Source organism: Oenanthe melanoleuca, chromosome Z, assembly GCF_029582105.1.
Source record: "Oenanthe melanoleuca isolate GR-GAL-2019-014 chromosome Z, OMel1.0, whole genome shotgun sequence".
NCBI classification, from domain to species: Eukaryota; Metazoa; Chordata; class Aves; order Passeriformes; family Muscicapidae; genus Oenanthe; species Oenanthe melanoleuca.
This window is the reverse complement of record NC_079362.1, coordinates 45,089,838-45,108,528: the sequence shown is the minus strand read 5'-3', so window position 1 is coordinate 45,108,528 and position 18,691 is coordinate 45,089,838. Positions and strand designations below refer to the sequence as shown.

The window sequence follows — 18,691 nt, the reverse complement described above, 5'->3', positions numbered from 1 at the left end:
TAAGGTACTGGCACTGCACTTGTGTCCTCCCCATCACTCAGTTCTGTGGAAGACTGCTCAGGGACCTTTGCTGAGATTATGCTCAGTCATCTGTTGAGGCATATTTCCTTTGAGGACAGACTCTCAGCTGAAGTACTGTCATCTCTAGCACTGCCAGCATCCCCTTGAGCAAGGGGAATAATCCCTTCCTCCTCAATGCCAGGGATGGAAAGTGCATGACACACATGGGCGTGTATAATCCCTCAGGGAGCAGCATGCAGGAGAGGTAGATCCATGTGCAGAAGTATACAGAAAAGGCAATATGGCTGCTCAGAAATCAGTGCTGAACTGGGGCCAGAGAGGAATGGGGCTCTAGTGCTGGGCTCTTCAGCAGATCCTAGAAGACCCATCACTTTAAGAAACTCACAACCCCCATTCTTCCATAAGGAACAAAGCCCAGGTGGAAACTCTGACCCAAAAGGTATAAAATTTCCTTTCTTCAAAGTGCTTTTATTCTCTTGGCATAGGGACAAATTGTGCCTTGAGGGCCAGATCTGCAAGTGGATCCATATGGAGAATTCTTTATGTGTTGGGAACATCATTCAAGTCAACAGGACGCTATGAGGGCACAGAAGCTTGCCAGGTCCTAGCTGCAATTTGAAAAGTGTTTTGTGTTCCTTCAAGGTAAAGGCATACTATAAACCCCAGCAATATTTTTTTTAATAAGAAAACTATTGTGCTTGTGCTTTTATTAGCAAAATTCAAGAGAAGACCAAAACCAACGTAGCTTTTATACAATGATTTTTTTTTTTTTACCCAACAGGTGGAAGGAATTTTATCTTGTACTTGGAGCTACAGGGAAGAAATAATGTGGTGGATAGCTTATACATAACACAGGTATCAGAAAGAGAACAAGTCCTAAGAGGTCTAACCTAGTTATATAGTAAAATTGAAGTCATTCTGGGCAGTGCAAGCTCTGCTGTGTCTGTTCAAGGGACAAAATGACAAATTCTTTTTGCAAAAAATCACCGAACCCTACAAACTGTTACTTAATGAACTTGAAAGTATTTTGAGGGAGATCTGGTTATGGCATGTGAGAGCAATGAGGAACCATAAAGATGCTATTGTATATATATATATATATATTACTTTTGTGTTTTCAATGTGTTGTTGTTGGCTACAACCTGACCTGATGGAATGAGCATAAGTCTGGGAACCAGAAACTTCTTTGATTTTATTTTCTGTTCTATTTATTTGCTGTATCACCTTGAGTAAGTGACTAAACCTATTTGACAGAAGCTTTATTTGTAGTTGCCTGTTTGATATGTGCAAAGGGTTTGCAGGTCAGTTGCATAAACCTCAAAGGCTCAAAAGTGAAGGTGTTCCTCACCTTCACAGAGCAGCACTTAGACTATTCTAGCATTCTCCACCCCAAGGGAAGGAAGTTTCTCTGGTCTGCAAAACAGACAACACAATTCTTATTCAGATTAGATCCCCCTTTGCTTTCCTATCCAATGTTATAAAATTGATCTAGATTTTTCATCAACTAATTTGGGTCCTTCTGTCATGAGTGCAATATAAAAGGGAGTTTCTTGGTTTTGATTTTCATTCAAGCATCACAGGGACCTTCTATCTAGTGGGAAGCTAAAAAGGTTAAATAAGTCCAACTAAGGTTAAATGTTATTTTGTTAGATGTCTGTCTCCAAAATAAGCCCAGCCTTTCCTCTCAAGTCCACATTTCCCTGTGAAATACTTGCTCCTATTACATATTTATTGCAAAACACATGCTGGTTGTTGACATCAGTGAAAGCAGGACTGGGCCTAAGAAAGTTGCCTATTTTTACTACACATTGTAAGTTCATCCCTCACTGGCAGAGAGGCACCAGATGGGTGGTAGTGGTTTGGATGGAATGTGTACCCCTTTTCTTTTATTTTCTTTTTTTTTTTTTATTTTTTCTTTTTTTCTTTCTCTTTTCCCATTTTTTTTTTCCTGTTGCCTGCTCTTGATCTTTCAAGAAGTATGTTAAAATGACTACAGTCCAAGTAAGCATATTGTATATAAAATAAATGACAGCTCCTAGCGCCACCAAGAAAATAAAACCCTTTGTTTATTTAAGATTCTTAAAAATACATTTGGGAGTAGAAGTCACAGAGTTATAAATGAGCTCCCAGACCACCACCAAAAAAAATAATTATAATAAAAATAATGGCACCATATTCCCTGATAAACCTGTGCCAGAAAAACTCTTGGGGATCAAGTTTTTGTCAGTCCCCAGCTTTTACCAATTTAAATTCTTGGCAGCATATTAAAACAAAATGTAGAAGGTATTTGAGACTGCAATCCCTCAGGTACTAAATCTAGTGTTTCCTGGCACTAGATGAATGTTACTGGAGTTAAAACCTAGCACCATAGCACCAGATCTCCATAGCTGTTCATATTTATACTTAACAGACAAATATGTCATTCTTTCAGTATCCCTTTACACTGCCAATTCTTTCTCACATTTTTTTCTCTGATAAAAACAAAGGTGAGAAAGTTCCATGCAGTGACTGACATCATGCTATTTTTATTTGCTCTTCAGACATTTAGGACACACCTTTTCCACCCTGAACATGTTGTGTTGCACTACTTTCTAATTACCTACTTGGTAACAAAAGCAGAAGGAAGAACACATTATCTGCCAGCTATATGCACACCATAAACACACCACAGCAAGTTTCCCATTCTGCATAGGTGGAAGCAGAATGTTTCTCAGACTCTTGCCCTGAATCTTCTGATCACTCTACACTAAGACTGTACTGTGACTGAGTTAGTCTGTTCTCCTCCTAATGCCAGACACCAAGTGGAGTTTGCTCTCTGACACCATCACTCTTATTTTCTCTTTCCCCTATGCTATTCTCTGTCACCCAAGACTGGGGATTTAAAAATCTAAGTCTAAATTCAGGGGCTCTGCCAAGGCTGAGGGCTGCTTATGGAGAGATGAAAGCTTTCTACTCTCTCTGCTTTGCAGGGGTGTCACTGAGAATACAGACACATCAGAAGATTATTTTGAAGGCTAAGTAGATAGCCCAACCTTTGCCATGGAAATGACTTCTAGTATTACAGGTAAGGTCCATAATGCCCTTCCTAAAGACTGTCTTTTTCTTTTTTCCAGACTCACATCTTTACCTTAGTGTAACCAGCACCTACCATACACAATTTTTTGTACTGTCTGACCAGATCACATTATTCATTTTCACACTGCTTCATAGAAACCATCTTTCTTAATTCTCTTTTTTTCCCCCATACATTTCTGAATCTTCAAGGGCATAAAGACTGAAGTGCTTCTGCTGTAAATCAAGCAAGTGAAATATTCAATTCCCAATATTCAGTCACTGCTTTCACCTTCTGACCTTTCCATTTAAAATTGAACTATTACAACTGGCCAAAAAATGAACATAAAATTCCTGATTATTGGTGAAACCAGATATTTGACATATTCATTCTGCTCCTGCAGAAGTACAAATTCAGCTCCATTGACTTTGCTACCCAAAAAGCCCAAATCAACAAGCACAGAAGCAGACAAAATATCTGAAGTAATTTCTACAATAACGGTATGAAGTCAACCATTTATATGCTTGCTTCCCTTCATGCATCCCGATCTTTTTTTCAAAATCATGGAACTGCCTAGAATATAAATCTAGACAGAGAGTGACCCAGATAGCATCCTAGGTCCCTTCTGTAAAAAAACAATTCTCTCTACTGCTTGCATTTCCAGGACTCAGTAAGAGCATTAATCTGATGAAACCTCCAACAGGGAGAAAAACAGAAGCATAGGTCTCTGAAGGATTACACCTTTTCTTTCAAAGGGATACCTTTGGAGACACAAAAAGGCTTTCTCCTTGGCTCTGAAGAGAGAATTTGGCCCTTTGCAATCTGTTCAACTTCTGTCAGTTTTGCTGTCTGCCTCTATATCTGCCTTGCAATATGAAAGAGAGAGGAAGCATGTGTGAATCTGGCCCAGGAGAGAATAAGGAGGGAAGAAATACTGGGTAAGAGTGGGTGGTTATGAATTTACTATATCATACTCAGCTTTATATTGATTTCACTTATTTGGTGGACTAAACATGAACTTAATAATGAGATCCTGCTTAAGCCATGTACTTCGCCATTAATTGACTCTCGCATATTGATTAAGATGTTGACGTATCCCAGCATTGTTCAGTGGTAATGCAGCTGAGAATGGGCCTTCTCTCCCTGCATTCTCAGCACTCTCTGTACTGCTGTCACCACACTCCCTTTAATGGATAAAGCTGTCATCCTAAAGCTAGAATGTCTTGCAGGCACAAAGACGAAATTAACTGTTCAATAATTTATGGGACAAGGAAAAAACTTTACCCAACAACTTCAATTGATTGCTGTAAGTGTTTTGACTGCACTTGCCTGCTTTGCATAAAGTCAGCTACTTTGCAGAGCCTGATTACCATTTACAGTAGTTTCTTGGCCCTCTTCGCATTACAAGATTTTGAAGAACTTTGGCTTGTTTCAAGGGAATTTCCTATGTTATGCAGACCTGACGTTTTTTCTCTTCACTCTAGATTCATGAGAAAAAACAAGATCTTCAATGAGATGTAGCTGATGAGCTTAGTAAGCAGAGTTTGAACTCAAATGATTTAGGTTTGTTTGAGGTTGTCTGTTTTTCCAACACAAGTATCAAAAATACAGGCAATCAGTGGACCATCACAGGCAGGGAAACCTTTTGCACTTCAAATAAGTTCAAACCAAAAGTTTTTGAAATATCTTGTTATTTCAGAACCCTTGATGTGAGCTGATGGACACAGTCCAGCTTCTGGAGACAAGAGTTCATATCACAAAAGCAAACCACAACAATTTTAGCAAGAAGGCCCATGCAGCAAATGATGTCCCTTCTCAGAATGAGATATGTTGTCTTTTTGCTGGAGAAACTGACACTGTATTGTGTGTTATTCATCAGTGGTGACAAGAACTTAATTCTCCAGTGATTCTAGTTCCTTTCATTATTGCCAGAGTCTTTAAAAACCAAGTGCTCTTCCCCATCTGGCTGCCTATTTGTAAAATGAATTTTTTTTCTTTTTTTGGTAGTTGACATTTTTAATTGCACTTTCTTTTTTTTACAGTGAATCTGTTGTTCAAGAAATAAAACACATGTAACCATTGGTAAAAGCCAGGAGTAAAAGAAAAAGGACAGTGGACAACCCTCTGAGATAATTTTCCTAGCATATTTCCATTCTGTCTTATGTGATCTCTTGCTGTATTCACAGTGACATGTAATGTTTCCATGCTGGATTATAAATTCACCATTAGGAAAACACATTTTTGTTTTGGGAAGAATGAAACATGACAATCAATCCAAAGGATACCGGTTCATTACCCTTTATACCCTTGGTACCCTTGATACCCTTGATAAATGAAGCAGAGTCTGCCATCTTCTAAAAGTGACAGGGAATGATAAGCATATGCTTATCCAGAGATGTTCAATTTTGGGCAACTGTAGAACTGTCAAATTTTCCTGTTTCAAGCCCAAGTGGTTAAATTATTCTTAATTAATCAAGATGAAATTACACTGATCTTCCTATTTATCCAAAGTGCAGCTATCTAGTGAAATTCTAAGATCAGCTACGTTGTGCTGAACTTACCATAATGACTGTGCAAGACTTGTGTCTGTGGCATTAATTTGGGCAGGTAAGATCAGATATTAATGTATCAAAACCTGACACTTCTAATGGGTATGGGACTCAAAGCAGTAGGAAAATATATTTTAGATGCTGCAAGTTCTTGATTTGTTGCTCTCACAAAAGAGCAGTGAAGTGACATTTTGGAAGACCTGGGAAAATTTAGATTTGCTATAGAGAAAGAATAATCAGTTTTTAAATTCTTTTATATGTCAGCATCCAAAGAGTTAACACATGGTTATCTAAGGCCACATCTAGAAGGAGAGGGTACATAGTATATGTAGAGGAAATCAAAACAGAATGAAGCAAATAATGAAACCATATCCAGTTGTGTTTATTTGCTTTTCTCATTTCAAGGTGTTAATCCTGTGTTACTGAGAACATTCCTAGAATATTTCCCAGATGGAGACACAAACTCACCAGTATTTCCTGCCTCTATGTACTTTATTTCTATTTGTTCTCCTTTCTTTCTAAACAGTCCCTCCAAGTGGCAGGATGTGATGATTTCCAGTTCATTGTAGTGCTTGGTAGTTCAGCACCAGCTGTCAGAATTTCCAGTAGTCTCTGCTGTTTGCTGCAGAGCCTGTTCAAAGTCCAAGCCTCTGCAAGGATCCCCAGGAGGACTACAGCTGGGCCTGTTTGGATATCAAAGTCCAAATTAAAAATTTATGCCAGTGTTTGAAAAATATCTGACCAAAATCATGGTATGGATTAAATCTCCCTAGCCATGCAAGCTTATCCAACTGGGGCTTGAGGATTTATTTTTAAAGTGAAGAGAGGACCAAATAGCTGCATAAACTGATTTGGGTCAGATGTTTGTTAGCTGAATTATCACTGGTAATGAAACCTTCTAGACCTCACAGGGAGGCTAAAAGAGCTCTGGCTTTTCTCTTTCTCTTTCACTTTTCTTTTTCCTCCCCTCCTTCCTTTCTGATTTCACACCAGCCTGCCCTTTTTATTTTGTCCTTCCTTCCTTCCTTCCTTCCTTCCTTCCTGGAATCCTTCCTTCCTTCCTTCCTGGAATCCTTCCTGGAATCCTTCCTGGAATCCTTCCTTCCTGGAATCCTTCCTTCCTTGAATCCTTCCTGGAATCCTTCCTTCCTGGAATCCTTCCTTCCTGGAATCCTTCCTTCCTTGAATCCTTCCTGGAATCCTTCCTTCCTGGAATCCTTCCTTCCTTGAATCCTTCCTGGAATCCTTCCTTCCTGGAATCCTTCCTGGAATCCTTCCTGGAATCCTTCCTTCCTGGAATCCTTCCTTCCTGGAATCCTTCCTCCCCTCCCCTCCCCTCCCCTCCCCTCCCCTCCCCTCCCCTCCCCTCCCCTCCCCTCCCCTCCCCTCCCCTCCCCTCCCCTCCCCTCCCCTCCCCTCCCCTCCCCTCCCCTCCCCTCCCCTCCCTTCCCCTCCCCTCCCCTCCCTCAGTTCAGGCTACAAAGCAATGCTTACCTAAACTACTTGAGAAGTTAAAAGTGGCTGTAAAAGCACAGCCACCGTGCTTTTTGATAATTAACTTGTTTGTGTGATCCGGCAATACATTGTTTAATTTCACTCATGTATCCGCTGACTTTTTTTGCTAAAAGGCTTCATGTTAAGGGAGGAGACACACACTTGTGTGTCTAGCAGACCTTACTCTGTTGATTTTTTTTCCTGCAGGAAGCAGAGCTCTGAATTAATCCAATTATTTCACAGGGTCTTGAGTAAAGAATAAAATGTTTAAATTATCCCAGTTAAATCCACATGGCAATAATGGATCAGAGTTAGTCTGGTTTGAATCTTTTCTTTAGAAGAAATTCCAAAAGTTTTTGGAGAGCAGATCCTTCACCCCAAAAGCTCATAAGAAAACCGAATTCCTCTGACTTGGTCCAGCTCCATAAGAAGTCTTTGTACTCTTCACATGAATGCCTTTTATTTGTTTTGATTATACCTCTCACTAAATATGTTTGCCACTCCCTGGTTCTTATGGTGAAAAAGAGAACAATGGTGGATTGCTATCCACCTCCTCCTCTGTGTCACCATGATTTTACAGATAAAAGAAGGAAGAGTTTCAAGCCTGTCTGAGAGTAGTATTTGCAGGCCAAGTGTGGGGTTCAGACTAGACAAGCAGATACATCTGCCCTGCAGCTATGTCTAGAAACACCAAGCACTCTGTCTTACTGAGTGAGAAGAGCATTCAGCCCAAGAAACCTGTAGCCCCTTCCATGTATTCTTTACCAAACCCAGGGAGGCTTTGCTGTTCCCCAAAGCATGCTTGTCCAACTCCTGATGGATGCAGGAGAGCAGGGAAGTGCCACCACACTGGGTGCCGCACACACGGCCTCCAGCACGGCACCCTGGGGCGTTTCACCCAGGGCAGTGGATGTCACCACAGAGAGGAGCCACCAGAAGCTCATGTGAGGAGCCAGCAGTAGCTCAGTCTGAGGCCCCTCAACAGTAATGCTGCTCACAAAAGCACAGAGGAGTCTCCAAGCTGAGTCCTTAGTGGGGTGGACCAGAGAGCAGGAGCACGACCACCCGCTCCCACGTGTGACTGCCAAACCAAACCTCCCGTGACCTACCACTGCAGAACACCCCTCACAGCCTCCAGCCACCCTCACAGAGGTTGCCTGCAGGCCAGCAGCTAACAAGAGCATCCAGGCAGCTCCCTCACAGCGTGTGAGCACTGCTGCTGTGGGGTCTGATGTCACTCAGGGCCCCCTTTTCCATGGTGAACCCCAACATGCTCTATTGACCTATTGCTGGGGGGTGAGAAGAGCAAAACAAGGGGTGTGCTGGCATCTGGCCAAGAACCAAGAGGTTTGCTGCCAGCCTTGTGGCTTCTGGGGAACTTTTTCAATTATTATTACTAAATTTTTACATAAGACAGGATGTGCTGTGTGTCTCCTCTTCCTGAGCAGGCTCTGTAATGAGCACACAGAGACATCCAGAACTGGTGGCCCAAACCTCTGTGACAGAGAAGGTTCACAGCCCTCAGTTTGTGTGCTCTGCTCCCACAGACACACAAGGATAGCCCTGGGATGGGCTCTTTGTGTCTCACATGCCTCTGAGGGCCAGACAAGAATACAGCCAGTGTTTATGTTCCCTGTCTTTCCCTGTAGCCTGTCCCTGTGCCCCTGGGTATGCTGAGCCTTGGTGGATGCAGAGGGTTTGCAGCTGGCCTATGCAGGCTGGGGTTGTCTGCCCTCCACGCCCTCCAGCAGACCTGCCCCAGACCCAGGCAGCCCCCACGAATGGGAAATGTGGTGGAAAGCCATTTCTCTGCTCTCTTGCAGCCTCTGATGAACTGAAGCTGGCCTAACACACAAGGTGTGGGGGCTTTCCTTGTATGTCATGACTATGCTTTGGCTTTCTTGAGCCAGCTCCCAGTGAGAAATGTTTTTAAATGTTTTATCTTATTTTTTTGTCTTCCCAGGAGGGCAGCCAGACTCTGGAGAGTAGTTAAAGCATGAGCTGGCTTTCAGGACTTTCTGCTAACTAGCAGCCTCTTCCTGTGAAGCCAATCCAACTTGCTTGCACTTCACAACATAAAGAGGTTTCTTCATGTGACAGTAATAAAGTATTTTGTCACTTTATAGCACGTGTCTTTCTTCTCTGGACTTCCAGCCCTTGGGGAAGGTGTTTATTCCTGTAATTTCTTTCCTTTTTGTTCACTTTTTTTCACATAGCAGTGCACTTGAGGGGCCCATGGATGGTGCATGTATAAGTAAATTGTTAGCTTCTATAGGGAAAGGCTGGGTTCAAGGACACAAGCATAATAGGGTCATTGCATAAAGAACTTTTATGTGTTTATGAGAGCACAGAGCAAGGCAGATGATAAAGATATTAAAGAGGTGATGCAGGAAAACCTAGGTACTTGATGCACTGATGTTCAACTTGCATTTGGTTGAACAGGGAGCCGTTGTTCCTGGAGGAACATTTTCTGAGGTGGTCACTGTTCTGAGGAGGAAAGGGAATCACCCATTCCACCACAGCTGAATGGTAAGAAATACATTAAAAATTATATTTTAAAAATCCCAGATAGGGACAAGAGGTGGCTTTGCTGCAACAGAGCAGGAGAATCTGTTCCAGAGTAGCCTACAGGCATCAGCAAGAGGTATAGATGTCACAAACTCCCATGAAATGTTTTTATCCTAGGATTGTCTCATGTGGCATTGTTAGGACCCGTGGACCAGAGTGCAATGTCTTTTCTGCAGAAGTTTGATTCAGAAGAAGAATGATGTCCACTGTGGACAAGACTAGTGTGGCCATCTGTGTGAATTATTGGGTCCCTACACAGCAAAGGCTCCTTCTTGTGATCAGAAGATCATGGCTGCAGCCCTGCAGTGTGGCTGCCACAGAAATGTGTCTTGCCTACATCCCCAGCAGAGCCCAGAAGTGAACACAGCCACTTCACTTCTTCTCTGATTTTTTAGACTTCCACAGTTATTGCAGACTTTCCTATTTATGCCTTCTTGCCCAAGCCCAGTGGGAGTTAGTTCCAAAATTCCCATTGGCACCTCAGTCTGTTTATTGCTTGTTCCATAGCTGACTTCTCCTCATGGCCCTGCAGTCACTGCCCTGCAGAATGCCACAGATGGGAACACAGAACCACAAGGTGAGATATGTCCTAACTGTATGGAAGTGGACATGAGGGGAAAACAAACTCTTTCCAGCTTAAAAGAGAGCAGGTGGCTATAACTGGGCACTAGCAAGAATAAGCTTATGCGGAAAGTAGAATATTTTGTACTGAAATAACTCGTGGCAATGAATAGGTGAAAAGTAGGTTCAATTCTCATTGGGAAAAAGTTCTATCCTTGTTAAATTTCTTCAAGATAGCTCTGCTCACCTTTAAGCATATCTTGGGGTTAGAGAATGCAGATGACTTTAAATTCTAAGACTTGAGATCTCTCCCAACATTTTTATTATTCCTCCTGGTCTTCTTGGGTCACTCATAATTTTGCCCTTTGTGAGCACTGTTTTGTGGTGTTTTACAAGAAAACTTAAGAAAGATAACCTATCCTCCTCTGGAAGTCTGTCTTCTTTCTCCACTTCACTCTGTTTTGATGGAAGCCAGACTGGGTTGCATGCATCTGTAATCAAAGATCCTAAATCGAGCAATTGATCAAAAACCTGCTGGGACACCCATGAATTGCAGCTTTGTCAGACCAACCATTTCATTCTCTTCTGGCCTGTCTCACAATTCCTGAGAGAGACAAGTACCGCTGAGGAAAGGAGTGTAAGGCAATATATTCTTGAGTTTCTTAGCTTCTTGTCTTAGTGATTTCAGAGAATGCATATTCATTCTGCTTCCTGAGGTTTCCCAGGGTCTTTTTTGGATGTAGTAGATAATGTTTCTAAGCTGGGGTATACCACGGAAAGATTAATCTTTTCTTGTGAGAGAGGATGCAGAATTCTGAATCACTTGTTTTGAGATGTAAAAACAGATGAAAGAGTTAAATAAGAGAAAGAAAGTGTTCATGAGAGACTAGATTGTAATAGTGCCCTAGGCAATCCAGTACAGATCTGAGCACAAGGGCACAGGAGAAAGATAATTTGGGCAGATATGGTAGGACCCAGAGCTGCAGCCATTTTTTTCACCCTTATCCACTTATCCCACTGCTCTCCAGGTGTCTCTCTTCCAAACATAAGGGAGAATTTCTGGTTTTGCAACAAAGTGCCCAATATCTAAGTCAGACTTTAATTTAGGTCCTCAGGGTGTTAGCTTTGACTCACTTGGATCTTAGCAACCTGGGTCAAAGAGACTTAATATAATGATGTATTACACAGCTATCGAAATTTTCTGAATCTTCTGATTTGATCCCTTCAGTCTGGACTGAGATTGAAGATCTGCACAAGAGTTGCTCATGTGTAGAGACACGAGCTGCAGCATATTGAAAAAGGGGCTGAAAAAGGCGAAATGGAGAATGCAAGAAATGGGAGGAGTGTGGAGAGAATTTAAAAGCAAGGTGAAGACAAGGAGCAAAAAGACTTCTCAGGATCAGATAGAATCTGTTAAACTTCGACAAAAGCCTCAAGATACTTGAAGGTGTCTTCTAAACCTTCCAACCTTGCAACATTCTCCCGACGTAGTCTGGAGGTGAAGTGATTTATGAATATACGTACTTACACAATTCTCTGTGATCATCTTGATAAGGTAAATATATCACCCAGCAGGAAGCTACACTACACACTAGCCTCCATCCTGAGAGAGAAATTCAGTGTTGTGGGCCCCAGCTATCCCTTTCTGACATACTCAGGGTGTGCAGTTTAGTTCTTCATTAAAAAATGTCCCATCGAGATGTTTAAACACAGATCTCCCTGTAAGCGTGAATGCTTTGAATTGCTCTCCATCCAATTCCTCTCCATTTAATTGGTATAAAGCAGCTTCCCCTTGGCTACTTCCTCCCTTGAAATTACATAAGTAGCCTCACTGGAAAGGCATAGGTAAATATTTCACACTGCACACCATGGATTAGGAGCACAGCTCCCATTAACCGGAGCTGGAATCACTCGGCTGTTTTTCCCCTCACACTGTGTTAGAAATGTACCCTACAGGACGGAGAGACTGGGCTCCCAGGTGCCACCTTATGAAGAAGGTGCAGAACACTTTCATTTAATACTGCATGTGTTTCCATTAGTAGAGTCAATTGCTCTCTGTCCTCAGTTTTAAGACTCCCTGTTTGTCTCTATTACAGCTCTGTTTCCACATACCTGCCAATCCTCCCTAGTCCTTCCATCTGAGCCTGCAAAGTTTTGATGATACAACACCACAGCATCTTGGCTTTCATTTGATTTAAGATTTGTGATTGCAATTACAGACTGAGTATTTCTATGGGCTTACTGCTGCATGGGAAGGCTTTTGTGCCCAAGGTATTGTCAGTTTGGCGTGGCAGCTTAAAAGATGCCAATATAGCAGAGCCCTGAGTATCCTGAAACCTGTGAAGTATGTGGGGAAAAAAACTTGGCTGCTAATTTGATTCAGACCACCATAGCAACTGTCCATACTGGCATGACTCCTTCAGGATGGAAAATTTATGTATCTGTATAAATACTAAGCAAAAACCCAGAAGACACTCATCACATATGTAAAAATAGAGCTGTGGTTAATATAGTGTACACTGTGGTCTGGGATATGGTGTCTCTGCTGCTTGCATGGCTATGATGTATCTACTTCTGAGATACCAACATTTCTCCTTCACAACTATGGTGAATGATGCCACTACACTTCATCCTTACCACACTCTTCATTGCCTAGGAAATTTATAAAGAAAATGGCTTGTTCCAAGTGGTCTGTACAGGTGAGGTCATGTCATGGCAGCTAGAAAGGAACTTAAATTTCCACTTATGAAAATATGAAAGTTATTTTTAAAATCTAATTAAAATTTTTAATTGTCAAAAAAGGTAAATATTCATTTTTATGTAACATCATGAAAATAAAAAAAATGTACTGAAGAGTTGTACTCTAAAAATTAAAAATTCTACAATGGCTTACATAACCTGAGTGCTTTTCTTTTCATTTTGAACCCATTCAGAAATCACAGATTAGACTTAATATTTATATGAATGTGTGAAGGAAAAAAAATTAACCAAAATTAGAGAAAACATCAGAAAAATATTTTTACTTAAACAGTGTGATGTTTTTCAACTTTATCAAACAGCAACAGTGAGTTGCTGCTTTTTTCCCACAAAATCTCACTGAAATAAAAGTGCTCTTCGAAGATGTTTTGAATTTTTTTTTAAATGAAAGTCTTTAACAGAAAATGTCTATTAGCTATTCTTGACAGCTTGATCCTGCTATGAAATTCTATATATGAGCCACTTTCAACACAAAAATCTTTGCTACCTCCTTGCTGATCTGTCTTTTGTTTTGAGTTCTTTGCTAATAAGTAATGAAAATGTTACAGCCTTACAGCTTGTTTTGTGGTTGCAATTACGTAATCATTATTAATGAAGCAACAATGTCAAAACTGTGTGAAACCGAACTCACATTTAAGCACTTACAATAAACAGATATAAAACAACAGATGTCTCAGTTTTTGTTCTCCAATGATTTCATCCCTTGTTAAAAATAAATGTCTGGTTTAAAAAAGAAAAGGGCTTTTCTCAACTCTTACAAATTAATTGAATCCAGAGCCTTGTAATACAACCAAAGAGCTCTCTTTTTCTTTTTTTTTTCCTCCTTCCCAAAATTTGTTTGTGAGGATATTGTTATTCAGTAAGTGATAAATTCACTTCAAAGCAATCCAGAAATCTAGGAAGTCAGTGGTGTAATGGTCATCTGTCCCAGCAGAAGTGTTAGCCCCTGATAGCAATCACAGATGTAGCCAAAATGCTAGGCATGCCTCATGCCTTGAACACCCTGGAAATGTTTTATGGCAGAGATGGTTTCTGTCCCCGATTTTGGTTCAGACAGTTGATACTGGTTAGTCACAAATGGTTCAGATTTCAGTCAGAATATGTCAGTAGGTGCAGGGAGGTCTCTAGATCTGGGGAACCTCAGAAAACCAGCATTCGGTTTTATGTAAACATCAAAAGTCCAGATGCTTATTTGAACCATCCACATCTGTTGAGTCTGCAAAAAGGGGCTGGATATTTAGCTGGGATAGGTTTCCCTGGAAGATTTCATAGACTTCATAGCTGAACTTGTGGCCAGAAATTCCAGAGCTTCTTTTGGTATTTAAGTACTTTTTATTCCAGTGCTAAATAGGAATGTGCTGTATTTTATGAGTGGGTAAGATATGCAAAAATTTTAAAACTTTACAAAAATCCAGATCTAGTGAACAGACACTGTGAAAAAAATACATATTAGGAAATGAAATATCTAGCAGCAATTTGTGAAGAAAAGCAAAAATATATTAGAATTTGGATAGTTTTTTATTTAAATGAAGAATAAAACTCAACCTACCCTTTCTTACCTTAAAATCTTTGATAAATTATTATTTGCAGAAAAAAATAGAAGAACATCATTATTTTAAAGTTTTTATTCAGCTTCTTGAAAGGCAGTGTTCAAATTTAGGATTTGGAGAATACTTTTTTCTTCAAGTCCCTCTGGCACTGGAACAAGTGCAAAACAACTGTCTTTGCACTTTATTGCAAATCTTGCACAATTTTAAACACACAAACTGAGGTTCTTGCAAATTGCATTCTGAAAATATAGCACATTTATGCTTACAGCACTATAAGCAATGACAAGATGTTTTGAACAATCTGTTTTCTCAAATTAGATTAGCATCATGGAGAAGCACAATCTGCTCATTGACACCGAAGGTACAAAAAAAACCCCAGTGTTTTGTGTCCTCCTTCAGGACATTTCTTTGGCAATAGGCATTCACCGTCTATGCCATCATGAAGAATGTGGTGTACTCTTAGAGCTGCTGGTCTTTAGAAGAGACATCAGGCTCCACACAGCTCTGCTGATAATCAAGCAGTAAAAATACAGGCAGGAATTGAGGGCTCTTGTAAGCATGGTGCTCTCTGGTCACACAACACAATGCATTCAATCCACTTTTAAAGGTGATGGGTGAAAAGCTACCTACTACACTTGTCTGCACTAAACTAGCAATATTTAATGAGCCTTAAGCCACTACTTCCAAAAACAGTCACAGAAATTTTCAACAGTACAAAAGATTTGTTAAGAGCTAACACAACACTTTTGTGTCCAGTGCTCTTGAATCTTTACTGGGCAATACAAACTTTCTTACCATAGGTGAACGGAACAATAAGATTCCCTTTTGTGCAGACATTATTACAATCATATCTAGTTTGTGCATAGTGTAAGTGCTTTCACATTCACATTCTCCCAGAATCTACCAATTAAACTTTCTTCTAAATTTATTTATTGCACACTTTGTTCTGCAAAGGACAATTTTTATTATCTGAGAGAGCAAACCCATACCCCAGGAAACTGAAACTGAGAGTGACCTATAATTTTAACTTTCAATCAACATAAATATATGTGACTGTTTTGTTTTGCTGGGTTTTGCATGTTATAATTGTATTTACAAAGAAATTCCTTGAAAGCATGTGTTGTGCTGAATGACTGTATGCAAACAACTTTGGAACTAGGGAACTTTGATCTTTGACTTACAGACTACAGGGCAAAGGTTAAAATCATGAGCTTTGTCCTGTTGGCAACAGCTCTTTTTGAAGCTTCCTGCCTCTAGTGAAAGTGATATACAGTTATATACACAAATTCCAGTCTTTGGTTCTGTTTGTAAAGGAAAAACAACTAATCCTGTAACTTCTAGTATTTGATCAACCTTCTTAGATAATATGAGCAAGAATCTGACTGTTCTAGCATCTATATATATATAGAAGTGGAGCTATTCTCAAAAGACATTTGCATACATAGGTAATGTGCAGAGAGAGAAGATCACTGGCCATTTGCAGATTTGCATAAGGCAATTTGGTTGTTGTGCAGGCAACTACTTATTTGTGCAAGACAAAAGCCCTGTATAATGATCCAGGTCGGAAAACTTTGAAAGTAAGAGATTTTGTTAAATACTGAGACAGTGTCATTACAATGGGTTGTAGGCATTTCATAACAACTCTACTGAAATGAGACAAAAAATAAAGGAGCTCTTGTAACTGTAATGGGAATCCACTGTGTGAGACTTTGCCATGAACAACCTATATTTATATTGCCTTTTACATAAAAAATAATTAAGTGTGCCAAAAGAATTTACTGAAATCTTGTAATATCAGGAATTCTGAGTGCCCTGCAAAGTGGAAACTTTACAGTTACTCAGACCATAAGGCTGGGATATTTTCTTACTCCCAAGCAAAGCCATGAACAGCATCTGCTCCTTAGGATGGTGTCTGAGGCAGACCTTGCAGACTAAGACACAGAGCAACAATCAGTGTGTGAGATTCTTTGCTATTAATTGGCAGAGATTTACATGTTGCTAAAGAATTACAGCTGTTTCATACAATGGGTAATAAATGAGCAGGACAAAACAAATGAGTGAAACAGTCCTGTCCTGCTCCACCCAAACCCCTGGTATTAATTATCTAGTCTCTTGCAGCATGTCAGTCCCATTAACTTCAGCTTAGGGTTTTTGTGTGCAAGTCTTTTAGACCCAAGCAAACACACTGGTGACATAAGCAGCAGCCAAATTAGAGTGTAATTTTCTGAGAAGTTGTGAGTAATCAAAGCTTCTTAACATCTCTAATTTGCTCCATCTCTTTTAGTCTGACACCCTCTCAGTCACACAGACTGTTCCACACCTTTCTTTTCCTTCAGCACAGAAGGTTGCAAACACTAAATGTCAAAATATGGCATGAATTGTATCCTGTAATAACTATTTTCTAGCAAGGTTTGGCTACTGTTTTATTGCTGAATTTGATGTAGATGCACACATGGCAAATACGGCAGTCTTCACAGGTTCTGGCTTTGCAGCATGTATTTTCTCATTGTGATGGCTGGGTGCCTCTCACAGGAGCCCCAGGTTGTAGAAAACCCTTGTTTACACAAAGCTCAAATGGAAAAAATCCAAGCTGCCTTCTAAACACTTTAAAATAGCACTTTCTAATGCTTCCTATGGGTGATGTTGACACATTTACAATGTTGATTTAAAGGGTAGAGGGAACACAGTTCTTCCTGACACCCCAAATGTGAATTTACTGGCCCACCCTGCCACTGGAGCCACACTGAAATGGCTGCCAGCAGATCTCAAGTGCCAGGTACATAAAAGTGAGCAAACGGGCGGATGGTGACCTCCGTGGTTGTGAGGAAAACCTTTGAAGTCTCCCCTACTTGCTGTCCCTCTAGGGTGGAGTCACAGTCAATATGAAACACAGATCCTGCAGTTCCTGAGATACTTGGTTCAACAGTTCCTGAACTTTCTGTGAACCATTTTACCCCAGATTTGCTGAACTAAAATACAATCTAAAGATTTCCTTCATTTCTTTACCCCATCCTCCGTTTACTGGTTTTTGTTGGAACTAATCTGACTGTAAAGCTTTTTCAGTCTTCAGAAGTTCTAATTTCTCAATCACCTGGTCTGACATGATCCTGATTTTCTTCAATATTTTGTCTTCTACCCCAGGGAAATTTATGTCTGTTCCTGGCATTTGTCTCCTATCTTCCTTTGTGAACACAGAAGGGAAGAATTAATTTAATTTCTTTCTCTCTTTCTCTCTCTCTCTCTCCCCTCTCTTTCTCTCTGCCTCTCCCTTCCACAGTGAAGTCTTCTTCTGTCAATAAATTACTCCTGCCACATCCTGGAGGCCAACTATCTCTTCTTTATTCCCTGTATTTTTTATGGGTGTTTTTTTTCATTGTTTATTTTATTTTTTTGGTTTTGGTTTCTTTTTGTGTTTTGTTTTGGTTCATTGGTTGGTTTTTAAAGTCTTATTTATCTTTATATAGATAGCAAGTTATTTTCTATTCCTCAGATTCCATTTTCTTATTTTGTTTGCTTTTCTCCATTATTTCCATTCCTTCCAGTCCTTTCTACAGTCCACCCTGGACTTGATCTTTTAAATTTTTCACATGTCCTTTCTTCACCTTTGATTAGTTTTTCATTTCCTTGTTCTTTATTAGGTGTTGGCAACTCAGTACTGTAGGTGGCATTTTCCTTTTTTTCTCTCCCTTCCCTCATCCCTTGTCCATGCTGAACCACAGCCCAGAATGATGTCAGGAGAGCATTTGGACACCTTTCCAAGATTTGATACTGACCACTCAGCTCATTAAAAGTCTTAAAATATATTTTGCAAGAATGGGTGCATTAACCCCTGCATTCTGGACCGATTCCAAGTGCAATGATTACTCACTGCCTACCCAAACTCCCCTTACAGTTTCAATGGGATAGATTAATCTTTACCTGACCTGTAGCATAGCATTACTATCAGTATGTACCACTTTCCATGCCGAAGGTGGCAGAAGGGAGGCTATTTTTCTGTTACAGGAGGTTCTTTTCTAATTTTACAATGCAAATAATTTTGAAAGGAAATACTGCTTTTCCTTTGTATTCCATTTTTTTCTTCCAGTAATTTGTACACAGGATTCTTGCATAGTCAGTGTTCAGCCTCCAGGCAGTACTTC

At 40.3% G+C, this 18,691-nt stretch overlaps 1 protein-coding gene across 1 annotated transcript in view; it reads right to left on the bottom strand.

The window, feature by feature from the left end:
- Nucleotides 1–18,691, bottom strand: part of BNC2 (basonuclin 2) — a 608,431-nt gene that overhangs the window by 204,043 nt on the left and 385,697 nt on the right. The window lies entirely within an intron of this gene.